General features: G+C 37.0%; 1 protein-coding gene across 2 annotated transcripts in view; it reads left to right on the top strand.

The window, feature by feature from the left end:
- The window catches only part of BMPR2 (bone morphogenetic protein receptor type 2), a 187,384-nt gene that overhangs the window by 72,806 nt on the left and 98,515 nt on the right, over positions 1–16,063 (top strand). The gene's annotated exons all lie outside the window — the stretch shown is intronic.

Genomic DNA, 16,063 nt, shown 5'->3' with positions numbered 1-16,063 from the left:
ACGCTTTGATCTTTGGGCTGCAGAATGGCAGGCATGAAAACAGCATTAATCTCTTTGTACATCCCCATAAGAGCTCTTGGGTGACCAGGTGCACTGTCATTGAACAGTAATATTTTGAAAGGAATCTTTTTTCTGAGCAGTAGGTCCAAACAGTGGGCTTAAGGTATTCAGTAAGCCGTGCTGTAAACAGCTGTACTGTCATTCAGGCTTTGTTGTTCCATTTATAGAGCACAGGCAGAGTAGATTTGGCATAATTCTTAAGAGCCCTAGGACTTTCGGAATGGTAAGTGAGCATCAGCCTCAAGTTCAAGTCACCAGCTGCATTAGCCCCTAACAAAGAGAGTCAGCCTGTCCTTCGAAGCTTTGAATCCAGGCATTGACTTCTCTCTAGCCCTGAAAGTCCTAGATGGCATCTTCCTTCAACACAAGGCTGTTTCTTCTACATTGAAACAATCTGTTATTTAGTGTAGTCACCTTCGTCATTTATCTTAGCTAGATCTCCTGGATAACTTGCTGCAGCTCCTACATCGGTACTTGTGGCTTCACTTTGCACTTCTGTGTTACGACAATGGCTTCTTTCCTTAAATCTCGGTGAACCAACCTCTGCTCACTTCAGACTCTTCTTCTGCAGGTTCCTCACCTCTCTTGGCCTTCATAGAATTGAAAAGAGTTTGGGTTTAATTTACCTTTCTTTTTGTAGTTTCCTAAGGTGGTGATGTCCCTTTTTAAAATTCAGATACATATAGAAGGAATTGATATACTAATCTACTAATACATATTCAAAAATTATCTCTACCAAATTATTTTTAAGGTTAGTTTTAAATTTACATAAGTGAAATTTTCTCTTTTTGGTATACAGTTCTATGAGTTTTGAGAAATACATAGTCATGTAACTGCCATCCCAATTAAGGTACAGAACATTTCTACCCCTCAGAAATTCTCTTTTGGTACCACTTTATAATCAACTACTCCTTCCTACCACCCCCGCCCCCCACCCCCGCTGCCCCAAATCAGGTCTCTGGCAACCAGTGATCTATTCTCCATTCCTGTAGTTTTACCTTTTAGAATGTCATATAATGAATCATATAGTATATAGCTTTTTGAGTCTGGGTTCTTTCATTTGGCATAATATATTTGAAATTCATTCATGTTTCTTATGTCAATAGTCCATTCCTTTTCTTTTAAAAAATTATTTATTTATTTATTTATGGCTGCATTAGGTCTTCGTTGCTACACGTGGGTTTTCTCTTGGTGTGTCGAGCGGGGGCTACTCTTTGTTGCAGTGTGCAGGCTTCTCTCATTGTGGAGCACCGGCTCTAGGCATGCGGGCTTCAGTAGTTGCAGCACATGGGCTCAGTTGTTGTGGCTCACGGGCTCTAGAGCACAGGCTCAGTGGTTGTGGCGCACAGGCTTAGTTTCTCCACGGCGTGTGGGATCTTCCCAGACCAGGGCTCGAACCCATGTCCCCTGCACTGGCAGCAGATTCTTACCCACTGTGCAGCCAGGGAAATCCAGTCCATTCCTTTTTATTGCTGAGTAATACTTGTTTATCCATTGTTCAGTTGAGGGACATTTGGGTTATAAACAGTTTTGTGCGACTATAAATAAAGCCACTATAAGCATATAGTGACTATAAGGTTTTTTTGTGAACATAAATTTTCATTACATTTAGGTCAATACCCGTAAGCATTAGGGAATGGGATTACTAAGTTAAATGGTGTGTATATGTTTAACTTATAAGAGACTACCAAACTATTTCTCACAGTAATTGTACCAGTTTGCATTTTCATCAGCAGTTATATTCCCCTCTGTGTCAGCATCCTGATCAGTACTTGATGTCAAGAATTTTTTGTTTTGTTTTTAAATTTTAATCATTCTAATAGGTGTGTAGTAATATCTTATTGTAGTTTAAAATTTTTTTCATTCATTTCATTTTTTAAAAAATATTGAATTATAATTGACATACAATATAATATTAGTTTCAGGTGTACAACATAGTGATTCAAGTATTTTTATACATTGTAAAATGATCACCATGATAAATCTAGTTACCATCTGTCACCATACAAAGTTATTACAATATTATTAGCTATAATCCCTATACTGTATGTTACAGCACCATGACTTATTTATTTTAAAACTGGAAGTTTGCACCTCTTAATCTCCTTTACCTATTTTTCCCATCCCCTCACCCTCCTTCTTTCTGGAAACCACCAGTTTGTTCTCTTTATCCATGAGTCCGTTTCTGCTTTGTTCTGTTTGTTCATCTCTTTTGTTTTTTAGATTCCACATGTGAAAAGTTGAGTCACATGGTATTTGTCTTTCTCTGTCTGACTTATTCCACTTAGTGTGATACCCTCTAAATCCATGCATGTTGTAGCAAATGGCAAGATTTCATTCTTTTTTATGTCTGAGTAATATTCCATTGTGTGTGTGTGTGTGTGTGTGTGTGTGTGTGTACATACACACACACACCCCCCACATCTTATTTATCCATTCATCTAGTGATGGGTACTTAGATTGCTTCCATATATTAGCTATTGTAAATAATGCCACAATGAACATAAAGGTACATATATCTTTTCAAATTAGTGTTTTCATTTTCTTCAGGTAAATAGAAATGGAAATGGAATTGCTGGGTTGTATGGTAGTTCTGTTTTTAATTTTGAGAAACCTCCATACTGTTTTCTGTAGTGGCTGCACGAATTTACATTCCCACCATCAGTATACAAGGGTTCCCTCCCTTTTCTCCACATCTTCACCAACACTTGTTATTTGTTGCTTTTTTGAGGATAGCCATTCTGACAGGTATGAGGTGGTATCTCATTGTGGTTTTGATTTGCATTTTTCTGTTGATTACTGATGTTGAGCATCTTTTCATGTGCCTGTTTGCCATCTGTATGCCTTTGAAAAAATATCTATTCAGGTCTAATGCCCATTTTTTATTTGGGTTGTTTGGGGTTATTTTTTGATATTGAGTTGTATGAGTTCCTTATATATTTTGGACATCAACTCCTTATAGGGATTGCAAATATCTTGTCCCATTAAGTAGGTTGGCTTTTTATTTTGTTGATGGTTTCCTTCACTATGCAAAAACTTTTTAGTTTGATATCACCTCATTTGATTATTTCTGCTTTTGTTTCCCTTGCCTGCGGAGACATAGCCAAAAAATATTGTTAAGATTGATGTCAAAGAGGTTACTGCCTATGATTTCTTCTGGAAGTTTTATAGTTTCAGTCTTATATTTAAGTCTGTAATCCATTTTGAGTTTATTTTTGTATATGATGTAAGAAAGTGGTCCAGTTTCATTCTTTTGCATCTAATTGTCCAGTTTTCCCAGCACCGTTTATTGAAGTGACTCTCTTCATCCATTGAATATTCTTGCCTCCTATGTTGTAGATTAATTGATCATATAAGCGTAGGTTTATTTCTGGGCTCACAGAATATTCTGTTCCATTGATCAGTGTGTCTGTTTTTGTGCCAGTATCATACTGTTTAGATTATTATAGCTTTGTAGTATCGTGTGAAATCAGGGCATGTGTCACCTCCAGCTTTGTTCTTTCTCAAGATTGCTTTGGCTATTGGGGCATTTTGTGTTTTTATAGAGATTTTAGAATTATTTGTTCTAGTTCTGTGAAAAATGCCATTGGTGTTTTGATAGGAATTGCATTGAATCTGTAGGTTGCTTGGTAGTACAGTCATTTTGATAATATTAATTCTTCTAATCCATGAGCACTGATAAATGGATATTTTTCCATTTATTTGCATCATCTTCAATTTCTTTCTTCAGTGTCCTACAGTTTTCTGAGTACAGGTCTTTCACTTCCTTGGTTAAATTTATTCCTAGGTATTTTATTCTTTTTGATGCAATTGTAAATGGGATTGTTTTCTTCATTTTTCTTTTTGATTGTTTGTTCTCAGTGTATAAAAGTGCTGCAGATGTCTACATATTAATTTCGTATTCCGCAACATTACTGAATTCATTTATTCTAATAGTTTTTTTTGGAGGGGGTAGAATCTTTAGGGTTTTCTGTATATAATATGTCATCCCCAAATAGTGACAATTTAACTTCTTTCTTTACATTTTCGATACCTTCTATTTCATTTTCTTGCCTAATTGGTGTGATTAGGACTGTGAATACTGTGTTGAATAAAAGTGTCAAGTAGGCATCCTTGTCTTAGTTCCTGATCTTAGAGGAAAAGTTTTCAGCTTTTCACCAGTGAGTATGATGTTAGATGTGGTTTGTCATACATGGACTTTATTATGTTGAGGTATGTTCCCTCTATATCAACTTTGTTGAGAATTTGTATCGTAAATGGATGTTGAATTTTGTCACATTCATTGTATTTTTAATTTGTATATTCATGTGAAATTCACATTTTAAAAATTATTTATTTATTTGTTTTTGTCTGTGTTGGGTCTTCGTTGCTGCACATGGGCCTTCTCTAGTTGTGGCTTGAGGGCTCTAGAGCGCAGGCTCAGCAGCTGTGGCACACGGGCCTAGTTGCTCCGCGGCATGTTGGATCCTCCCAGACCATGGCTCGAACCCGTGTCCCCTGCATTGGCAGGCAGACTCCCAACCACTGTGCCATCAGGGAAGTCCCTGAAATTCACATTTATAATGTGAAATTTTATTTGCAATGTGTCTATTTTTAATGTAGGGAAAAGAAAGATGGATGGATCAATCTTGTTCTTGTTATGCTTCTAGGAAAAGCCAGCCAGCAGAGGTTTCCACATTAAAGTGCTCTGGGTATCCAGGCATCAGAAGGGAAAGAGTGCCGTTTTGCCTGTTGGACCTTGTTACAAAGGACTAGTCTTTGTTTAAACAACAGACACCCCCAAACTGGAATCTCTTATCTCAGATATTTAGTGCCATAATTAGCTTGTATTTTGTAACATTTTACTTTTTTTATATGTAAAGGATACTACATGAATGGTTCTTTAAACCATGATCCCATAGCACAATCCAGTTTCTCCCCATACTAGAACTACTTGGTTAGAGGAAGTAAGAGAGTTCGAATACTTTTCAATAAACTTTTAATGGACAAATGTATATGATGGGGCACAATGTATTTTGTTGGTAGAGCACATGGTCTTAGTGTCAGGTTTCTTTTTACTGACATCGTACTTTATTTTTCTAGGATATTATTCTTATTTTACTTTAAATAAATAAAATTCCTAATAAAATTGAACATATACACAAATGTTCATAGCAGTTTTATTTCTAACAGCCAAAAACTGAAAACTACCCCAATGAGCTTCAAAAGGTGAAAAGTTAAACAGATTGTGTATTTCATCCATACCATGGAATACTACTCCATAAAAAGTAATGAACTATTGATGCATGCAACAAATTGGGTGAACCTCAAGGAATTTTTGCTCAGTGAAAAAAGTCAATCTCTAAAGGATATGTACTACATGATTCCATTTATATAGTAATTGTGAAATATAATCATTGAGTTGGAGAACAGATTAGTGGTTGCTGTTGGTTAGGAATGGGGACAAAGGGATCGTGATTATAAAGGGTTAACATGAGGGCATCTTGTGATAGTACAGTTAAATATTTTGATTGTGATGGTATGTGACTGAATTGCATAAATTCGTACTCACACAGTTGAGTGCATGTATAACTGGTAATATCTGATTAAGCTCTATGGATTGTGCTAATGTAGATTTCTTGTCTTTGATACTGCACAGTGATTGTGTGGGATGTTTGCATTGGAGAGAGAGGTACTGCACTTGTCCCTATATCCCTTCCTTCATTCCTCCCTCCCTCCCTCCCTCCCTCTTTGAGACTGGGACAGCACAAGCTTTATTCAGTGGCCAAAGAATGGAGAAGCAGGAACCTAGTTCACAAATCACCTTCTCCTTATATTTCTTTCCAGCTACCTGTGAATATATAATCATTACAAAATTTTAAAAAATAATGTAAAAATAATTCAAGTACAAAAACCCTTTTATTTTTGAAATATGTAATACATGAATATATTTTCATGAAAATTCAAATAGTATAAGAGTATTTGGTAAAAAAGGGAAAAGGGCAAATAGTTAATACTTTTAGTATAGCCATTTTTTCCTTTCTTTCCTCCCACATAAAAGCAAATAGATAGTATTTTTCAGTGTATGCATAATGATGCTGATTTATGTCTGTAATGACAGTTAACTGATGCAGACATGATAAAACTATGCCATACCTTTATACTCTACATTCTTGATAGTGTTATATTGCGGAGTCGGAAATGTAAGACAGCTGAGTATTCCAGACATGCCACATATGTTCCTGGGAATTAAATGCTGCACATGATTAGCAAATGCTGATCCAGAAAGCATATGTAAACAGAAAATGATTAGTTTATTCTCAGTAACTTGGAGATATGTATGTGTATATATATATATGAAAATAATATAATACTGCATGTATACGGATACTATTTTCACAGCTTCGTGTATAGTAGAGTGGTCAAAGGACTAGATGATTATTGCCTAGATTTTGTAACCTTTGAATGGGAATATGATATTGAGTACAATATATGTAGATATGAAAGCTGTCTGCCTGTAACACTGTTGGGTATTCGTGGTATACAAAATGAGTTATATACACCTAGTTTTCCTCTAGGAACAAGTGAAGTCAGCCTCCTACTTGGTGCCGGAGATATGCATGTAAACAGATAAAATATAATGCCATGCAATGCTAAAACAGAGTTAAGAGATTTGGGAGTGTAGAACATATCATTTAACTGCAGAGCAAACTGAAGAGCCTGAAAAATGGCATCCTAGATACTGGGTACATTATGTATAAAGGTCAGGAAAGATCTTGGCATATTAGTGTGGTGGAAACTGAGGAATGGAGGAGTGGGATGAATGGCAAGAGGTAGCTTGAGTCCTGGGGCTGACTTACCCATTAGGTACCGGGCCCACAGTATTTCTGGAGGTCCAAGAAAATGTTTTAATTTGTTTTAAAAGCAGAAGGAAAAAAGGAACTTCTCATGTTGAAGAAAATGTTCTAATACCTAGGGTTAAAATATTGTTTTTATCCCAATGCAATAGTAGAGTATAATTTTTTTTAAAAATTAATTTCTTTATTTATTTTATTTTTGGCCGTGTTGGGTCTTTGTTGCTGCACCCGGGCTTTCTCTAGTTGTGGTGAGTGGGGGCTACTCTTCGTTGCAGTGCATGGGCTTCTCATTGCAGTGGCTTCTCTTGTTGCGGAGCATGGGCTCTAGGCGCACGGGCTTCAGTAGTTGTGGCACGCAGGCTCTAGAGCACAGGCTCAGTAGTTGTGGAACATGGGCTGAGTTGCTCCACGGCATGTGGGATCTTCCCGGACCAGGGCTCGAACCCATGTCCCCTGCATTGGTAGGTGGATTCTTAACCACTGCGCCACCAGGGAACTCCAAAGTATAATTTTTAATATTTTTTATTGGAGGAAAGGGCCCATGAAATCAAAAGTTCCTAGGCCCACCAAAGTGATCATGGTCCTGTTGGGTCGGCTTATGAAGGACGTTAAATGCCAACTGAAGAGCTTGAATTTAATTCTAGGAACTTCAGGGAGCTAACAGATTTTAAGCATGATCAACTCTTTTATGAAGATACCTCTGTCAGCAGTTTGGATGGGACTATTTGCAGTTTAATGTAGTTATGTTAATCAAAATTGCTTTAGTGCTTATTACAACCAAATATCACCTGTTTAAAAAGAGGAGAGAGAGGACACACAGCAGAAGCAAGGAGAACTACAATCCTGCAGCCAGTGGAACAAAAACCACATTCACAGAAAGATAGACAAGATGAAAAAGCAGAGGGCTATGTACCACATGAAGGAACAAGATAAAACCCAGAAAAACAACTAAATGAAGTGGAGATAGGCAACCTTCCAGAAAAAGAATTCAGAATAATGATAGTGAAGATGATCCAGGACCTCAGAAAAACAATGGAGGCAAAGGTCGAGAAGATGCAAAAAATGTTTAACGAAAAAAAAAATGTTTAACGAACACCTAGAAGAATTAAAAACAAACAGAGGTGAACAACACAATAACTGAAATGAAAACTACACTAGAAAGAATCAATAGCAGAATAACTGAGGCAGAAGAACAGATAAGTGACCTGGAAGACAGAATGGTGGAATTTATTGCTGCAGAAAAGGATAAAGAAACAAGAATGAAAAGAAAGGAAGACAGCCTAAGAGACCTCTGGGACAACATTAACCACAACAACATTCGCATTATAGGGGCCCCAGAAGGAGAAGAGAGAGAGAAAGGACCAGAGAAAATGTGTGAAGAGATTATAGTCGAAAACTTCCCTAACATGGGAGAGGAAATAGCCACCCAAGTGCAGGAAGCACAGCAAGTCCCATACAGGATAAACCCAAGGAGAAACATGCCAAGACACATAGTAATCAAATTGGTAAAAATTAAAGGCAAAGAAAAATTATTGAAAGCAGCAAGGGGAAAATGACAAATAACATACAAGGCAACTCCCATAAGTTTAGCAGCTGATTTCTCAGCAGAAACTCTACAGGCCAGAAGGGAGTGGCACGATATGCTTAAAGTGATGAAAGGGAAGAACCTACAACCAAGATTACTCTACACGGCAAGGATCTCATTCAGATTTGATGGAGAAATCAGAAGCTTTACAGAGAAGCAAAAGCTAAGAGAATTCAGCACCACCAAACCAGCTCTACAACAAATGCTAAAGGAACTTCTCTAAGTGGGAAACACAAGAGAAGAAAAGGACCTACATAAACAAACCCAAAACAATTAAGAAAATGGTCATGGGAATGTACCTATGGATAATTTCCTTAAACGTGAATGGATTAAATGCTCCAACCAAAAGACACAGGCTTGCTGAATGGATACAAAAACAAGACCCATATATATGCTGTCTCCGAGAGACCCACCTCAGACCTAGGGACGTATTCAGACTGAAAGTGAGGGGATGAAAACAGATATTCCATGCAAATGGAAATCAAAAGAAAGCTGGAGTAGCAATACTCATATCAGATAAAATAGACTTTAAAGTAAAGAATGTTACAAGAGACAAGGAAGGACACTACATAATAATTAAGGGATCAATCCAAGAAGAAGATATAACAATTATAAATATATATGCACCCAGCATAGGAGCACCTCAATACATAAGGCAACTGCTAATAGCTATAAAAGAGGAAATCGACAGTAACACAATAATATTGGGGGACTTTAACACCTCACTTACACCAATGGATAGATCATCTAAAATGAAAATAAATAAGGAAACAGAAGCTTTAAATAACACAAGAGACCAGATCGATTTAATTGATAATTATAGGACATTCCATCCAAAACCAGCAGATTACACTTTCTTCTCAAGTGCACCCAGAACGTTCTCCAGGATAGATCACATCTTGGGTCACAAACCAAGCCTCAGTAAATTTAAGAAAATTGAAATCATATGAAGCATCTTTTCTGACCACAACGCTATGAGATCAAAACTGAATTACAGGGAGAAAACCATAAAAAACACGAACACATGGAGGCTAACCAATACGATACTAAATAACCAGGAGATCACTGAAGAAATCACAGAGGAAATCAAAAAATACCTAGAGACAAATGACAATGAAAACACGACCATCCAAAACCTATGGGATGCAGCAAAAGCACTTCTAAGAGGGAAGTTTATAGCTATACAAGCCAACCTCAAGAAACAAGAAAAATCTCAGATAAACAATCTAACCTTACACCTGAAGGAACTAGAGAAAGAAGAACAAACAAAACCCAAAGTTAGCAGAAGGAAAGAAATCATAAAGATCAGAGCAGAAATAAATGAAATAGAAACAAAGAAAACAGTAACAAAGATCAATAAAACTAAAAGCTGGTTCTTTGAGAAGAAAAACAAAATTGATATATAATTAGCCAGACTCATCAAGAAAAAGAGGGAGAGGACTCAAATCAATAAAATTAGAAATGAAAAAGGAGAAGTTACAACAGACACCACAGAAATACAAAGCATCCTAAGAGACTACTACAAACAACTCTATGCCAGTAAAATGGAAACCTGGAAGAAATGGACAAATTCTTAGAAAGGTATAACCTTCCAAAACTGAACCTGGAAGAAATAGAAAATATGAACAGACCAATCAAAAGCACTGAAATTGAAACTGTCATTAAAAATCTTCCAACAAACAAAAGTCCAGCACCAGATGGCTTCACAGGTGAATTCTATCAAACATTTAGAGAAGTGTTAACACCTATCCTTCTCAAACTGTTCCAAAAAATTGCAGAGGAAAGAACACTCCCAAACTCATTCTGTGAGGCCACCATCACCCTGATACCAAAACCAGACAAAGCTACTACAAAAAAAGAAAATTACAAACCTATATCACTGATGAATATAGATGCAAAAGTCCTCAACAAAATACTAGCAAACAGAATCCAACAGCACGTTAAAAGTATCATACACCATGATCAAGTGGGGTTTATTCCAGAAATGCAAGGATGCTTCAGTATACCCAAATCAATCAATGTGACACACCATATTAACAAATAGAAGGAGAAAAACCATATGATCATCTCAACAGATGCAGAGAAAGCTTTCGACAAAATTCAACACCCATTTATGATAAAACCTCTCCAGAAAGTGGGCATAGAGTGAACCTACCTCAACATAATAAAAGCCATATAGGACAAACCCACAGCAAACATCATACTCAATGGTGAAAAACTGAAAGCATTTCCTCTAAGATCAGGAACAAGACAAGAATGTCCACTCTCACTGCTATTATTCAACACAGTTTTGGAAATCCTAGCCACGGCAGTCAGAGAAGAAAAAGAAATAAAAGGAATCCAATTTGGAAATGAAGAAGTAAAACTCACTGTTTGCAGATGACATGATACTATACATAGAGAATCCTAAAGATGCCACCAGAAAACTACTAGAGCTAATCAATGAATTTGATAAAGTTGCAGGATACAAAATTAATGCACAGAAATCTCTTGCATTCCTACACACTAATGATGAAATATCTGAAAGAGAAGTTAAGGCAGCACTCGCATTTACCATTGCAACAAAAAGAATAAAATACCTAGGAATAAACCTACCTAGGGAGACAAAAGACCTGTATGCAGAAAACTATAAGACACTGATGAAAGAAATTAAAGATGATACCAACAGATGGAGAGATATACCATGTTCTTGGATTGGAAGAATCAATATTGTGCAAATGACTCTACTACCCAAAGCAATCTACAGATTCAGTGCAATCCCTATCAAATTACCAATGGCATTTTTTACAGAACTAGAACAAAAAATCTTAAAATTTGTATGGAGACACAAAAGACCCCGAATAGCCAAAGCCGCCTTGAGGGAAAAAGCAGAGCTGGAGGAATCAGACTCCCTGACTGCAGACTATACTACAAAGCTACAGTAATCAAGACAATACGGTACTGGCACAGAAACAGAGATCAGTGGAACAAGGTACAAAGCCCAGAGGTAAACCCTCGCACCTATGGTCAACTAATCTATGACAAAGGAGGCAAGGATATACAATGGAGAAAAGGCAGTCTCTTCAATAAGTGGTGCTGGGAAAACTGAACAGCTACATGTAAAAGAATGAAATTAGAACACTCCCTAACACCATACCCAAAAACAAACTCAAAATGGATTGGAGACCTAAATGTAAGACTGGACAGTATAAAACTCTTAGAGGAAAACAAAGGAAGAACAGTCTTTGACATAAATCACAGCAAGATTTTTTTGATCCACCTCCTAGAGTAATGGAAATAAAAACAAAGATAAACAAATGGGACCTAATGAAACTTAAAAGCTTTTGCACAGCAAAGGAAACCATAAAGAAGACGAAAAGACAACCCTCAGAATGGGAGAAAATATTTGCAAATGAATCAGCAGACAAAGGATTAATCTCCAAAATATATAAACAGCTCATGCAGCTCGATATTAAAAAAGCAAACAACCCAATCCAAACGTGGGCAGGAGACCTAAATAGACATTTCTCTAACGAAGACATACAGATGGCCATGAAGCACATGAAAAGCTGCTCAACAGCACTAATTATTAGAGAAATGCAAATCAAAAGTACAATGAGGTATCACCTCACACCAGTTAGAATGGGCTTCATCAGAAAATCCACAAACAACAAATGCTGGAGGGGGTGTGGAGTAAAGGGAACCCTCTTGCACTGTTTGTGGGAATGTAAACTGATACAGGCACTATGGGGAACAGTATGGAGGTTCCTTAAAAAACTAAAAATAGAATTACTATATGATCCAGCAATCCCACTACTGGGTGTATACCCAGAGAAAACCACAATTCAAAAAGACACATGCACCCCAATGTTCATTGCAACGCTATTTACGATAGCCAGGTTGTGGAAGCAACCTAAATGCCCATCGACAGACGAATGGATAAAGAAGAAGTGGTACATATATACAATGGAATGTTACTCTGCCATAAAATGGAACAGAATTGGGTCATTGGTAGAGACGTGGCTGGATCTAAAAACTGCCATACTGAGTGAAGTCAGAAAGAGAAAAACAAATATTGTATATTAACGCATATATGTCGAACCTAGAAAAATGGTACAGATGAACTGGTTTTCAGGGCAGAAATTGAGACAACAGATGTAGAGAACAAACATATGGATACGAGGGGGGGAAATCCACGAGGGGTCGTGGTGGTGGTGTGATGAATTGGGAGATTGGGATTGACATGTGTACACTGATGTGTATAAAATTGATGACTAATAAGAACCTGCTGTATAAAAAAAATATGGGGCTTCCCTGGTGGCGTAGTGGTTGAGAGTCTGCCTGCCGATGAAGGGGACACGGGTTCGTGCCCTGGTCTGGGAATATCCCACGTGCTGCGGAGTGGCTGGGCGCGTGAGCCATGGCCGCTGAGCCTGCACGTCCAGAGCCTGTGCTCCACAATGGGAGAGGCCACAACAGTGAGAGGCCCGCGTACCGCAAAAAAAAAAAAAAAAAAAAAAATTGTGATCAAATGTGTTCTGTTAGAAAGAGGCAAGAAAAAACAAATACTGCATGATATGTTTGAAAGTCCCTAGGAGAATAGATTTAAATAGTTTCACCATACACATACATACACAAAATGGTAATTATGTGAGGTGCTGGAGCTGTTAACTAACCCTATTGTGGTAATCAGTTTGCAATATATACATGTATCAAATCATGTTGTACACCCTAAACTTACACAGTAATATGTGCCAATTATATCCCAATAAAGCTGGAAAAAATTTTAAAAAAATAAAATGAGGAGAGCAGTTTTTAAAAGACTCCTATCTAATCACTGTATTTGATTATGGATGTCCCTTGAAAGAACTAATTGACCATACTTGATTGATCAAGATTTGTTCATTAGCTGTTGACAAATTCAGAAAACCACATGTAAATGATCAGGTCTCTTTTTGTGAGAATATAATACTAGGCTATACTGTTTCTCATAGTACTCTTTGTTTCATGCCTACTTTTCCTGCATTATTTATGAAGAATCCAAAACTTTATACAGAGATATTGCTGAGACATTACAACAAATAGTATTTAAAAAGATGCAAGCACTGTTTTACGAAATGGAGTTTTTCTTTCTTTTGACCAAAGGGCGGTTTAGTTAGAATTCTTGCTCAAACACCCTTATTTTATATAGGAATTTGCTGAATCATAATTTGAAAGAGTTACTCTCAAAATAGCCAAGTATAATTTTCCTATACTAATGACACTGTCGTAAAATAATTCCTATGAAGTAGGCTGAAGTAATTTTAAGAAAAAGTTATTTAGTGAAACATGAGGGATATTAAAGGTATGATTCAGTGTCCTACAGTTGTACCTTTATTGCCTTGATCTTGGGATGAGGCGAGAGGGAGACATAGAGGAGATTGGATTTGTTTGTTGTCTTTTTATATAAGGAGAATTTTAGGTTTCAGTCAGCAAATTATTTAATAATGGAACTAAAAATTTTATGCATGTTCATTCCTTTAGCTACTTTTTTTTTTTCCCCCCGGTACGCGGTCCTCTGACTGTTTGTGGCCTCTCCCGTTGCGGAGCATAGGCTTTGGACGCGCAGGCTTAGCGGCCATGGCTCACGGGCTCAGCTGCTCCGCGGCATGTGGGATCTTCCCGGACCGGGGCACGAACCCGTGTCCCCTGCATCAGCAGGCGGACTCTCAACCACTGCGCCACCAAGGAAGCCCCCTTTAGCTACTTTTCAGTTGTAAAAGAAATCCAGGCAGAGGAAAAATTTTCACTTTGTATTCATTCTTTCACAAGGATATATTTTTATTTTTAAATTAAATGAGGCACTTATTTATTTATGATCCATCTAGCTCCAGGTACGGTTAGATCCCTTTTCATTAACTCAGTACTCAATACAAAATTCTAGTCAAAATGCATAACAACAGAAGAGGAGGGGAAAAAATAGAATATCTTGGTTGTGGAAAACTAGAGATAATGAGTTCATAAATTCATTCTGATCTTTCTAACAGTCAAGACAAAAAGGGAAACAGAGTGGGTTACATAATTTCAGCAAGTGGTAGTAGGTAAGGAGCACTTAACCTGAGTCAAGAAATGGGGGTAAGGAATTATGTCTCATAAATAGGCATGCTTTTTTAGATCTACATTACAGAGTTTTGTTTTTAGTTTGAGTCTTTTAAGTATCAATCTTTGTGCTTTGTGTATTTTATATGTAGAGATATATTTGATTTTAATCTTTATAATAATTTTGTAAAGTTTGCAAATTAGGGTATATCTAAGGAAATACTGTTAAATGTGCAAGATAATATAAATATTTGTCATTAAAGGATTTTGAATATGTGACTACATGTGGTAAAAATGTGGTATACTTATAATCGGGCTAATGCCCTGGAAGTAGTTTTTATAAAAAGCTAGGGACTTCCCTGGTGGTCCAGTGGTTAAGAATCTGCCTTTCAATGCAGAGGACTTGGGTTTGATCCCTGGTCAGGGAACTAAGATCTCACATGCTGGGGGGCAACTAAGCCTGCGGGCTGCAACTACGGAGCCTGTGTGCTCTGGAGCCAGTGCACTGCAACTAGAGAGAAGCCTGCACACCGCAATGAAAGATCCTGCGTGCCGCAACTAAGACCTGACGCAGCCAAAATAAATAAGTAAATAAAAAATCTTTTTTTAAAAAAAGACTATACTACATTTTCTGGCCATTTATATGATATTAGTAAATATCTTGTAGAAGACTGCCTGAAGTTCTAAATTGTGGAAATATGGAAGTCACGTTTATTTTTTTGAGTAATTACTGTCTCTCTCCAAGCAGACTATAAGATGCTTGACGGGTAGAACTCTATATTATCTGTTTGTGAATCCCCTATTTATTTAGCTCAATACTTTGAAGGTGCTTCCTGTTGTAGTAAATATGGCAGGTCTGTGTTTCTAAATAGACTTGGGCATACAGTTGTTGGTGCTTTCATTTCTTCTCCAGGGTTTTGTCCTTAGTTTTGTAGTTTCAGAAACATTATTTTAATAAATCATTTCCAGTGCTAAGGTGCTAATGAATTAAGCTGTACTAAATAAGATACACAGCAAAATCAAGAAATAAATCAGAAGCCCATGAGGAATATAGTGGCAAAGTGTATTAGATTGTTATTCTGGCAAGTCAAACACAGTAGGAAAGTCTGCTTTAAGAAACCAAAGATCAGCTGTTGCTTTTGATAACCATTTACTTCTTTGGTATTCTCATCAGTGTTGGTAAATGTTTGTTAGCTGATAAATTATGTGGCAAATGTTCTACTGAGATTAGTTAAATCAGATTATGTATATGGAGAAAGACTGACTGGCATTGAAAATACATTGGGTTGACCTTCGGTATGAGGGATTGTTGAGCATTTCTTCTGACTATTATATTGATATTTTTAATGATGGAAAATCATTTTCTTTTTGAGCACTAATAGCCTTAATTTTTAAAAACAGGTTTATTAAGGTATAATTTACGTAGCATGAAATTCACGCATTTTTAGTGAACAATTATTTTTTTGTACATTTACAAAGCTGTGCAAACATTGCCACAATCTAATTTTGGAACATTTCTATCTCC

Source organism: Monodon monoceros, unplaced genomic scaffold (assembly GCF_005190385.1).
Source record: "Monodon monoceros isolate NGI ecotype Baffin Bay Population unplaced genomic scaffold, NGI_Narwhal_1 Super_Scaffold_16, whole genome shotgun sequence".
In the NCBI taxonomy this organism is placed as follows: domain Eukaryota; kingdom Metazoa; phylum Chordata; class Mammalia; order Artiodactyla; family Monodontidae; genus Monodon; species Monodon monoceros.
Note: the sequence above shows the minus strand (reverse complement) of the source record. Positions and strands in the feature narration are given on the sequence as shown.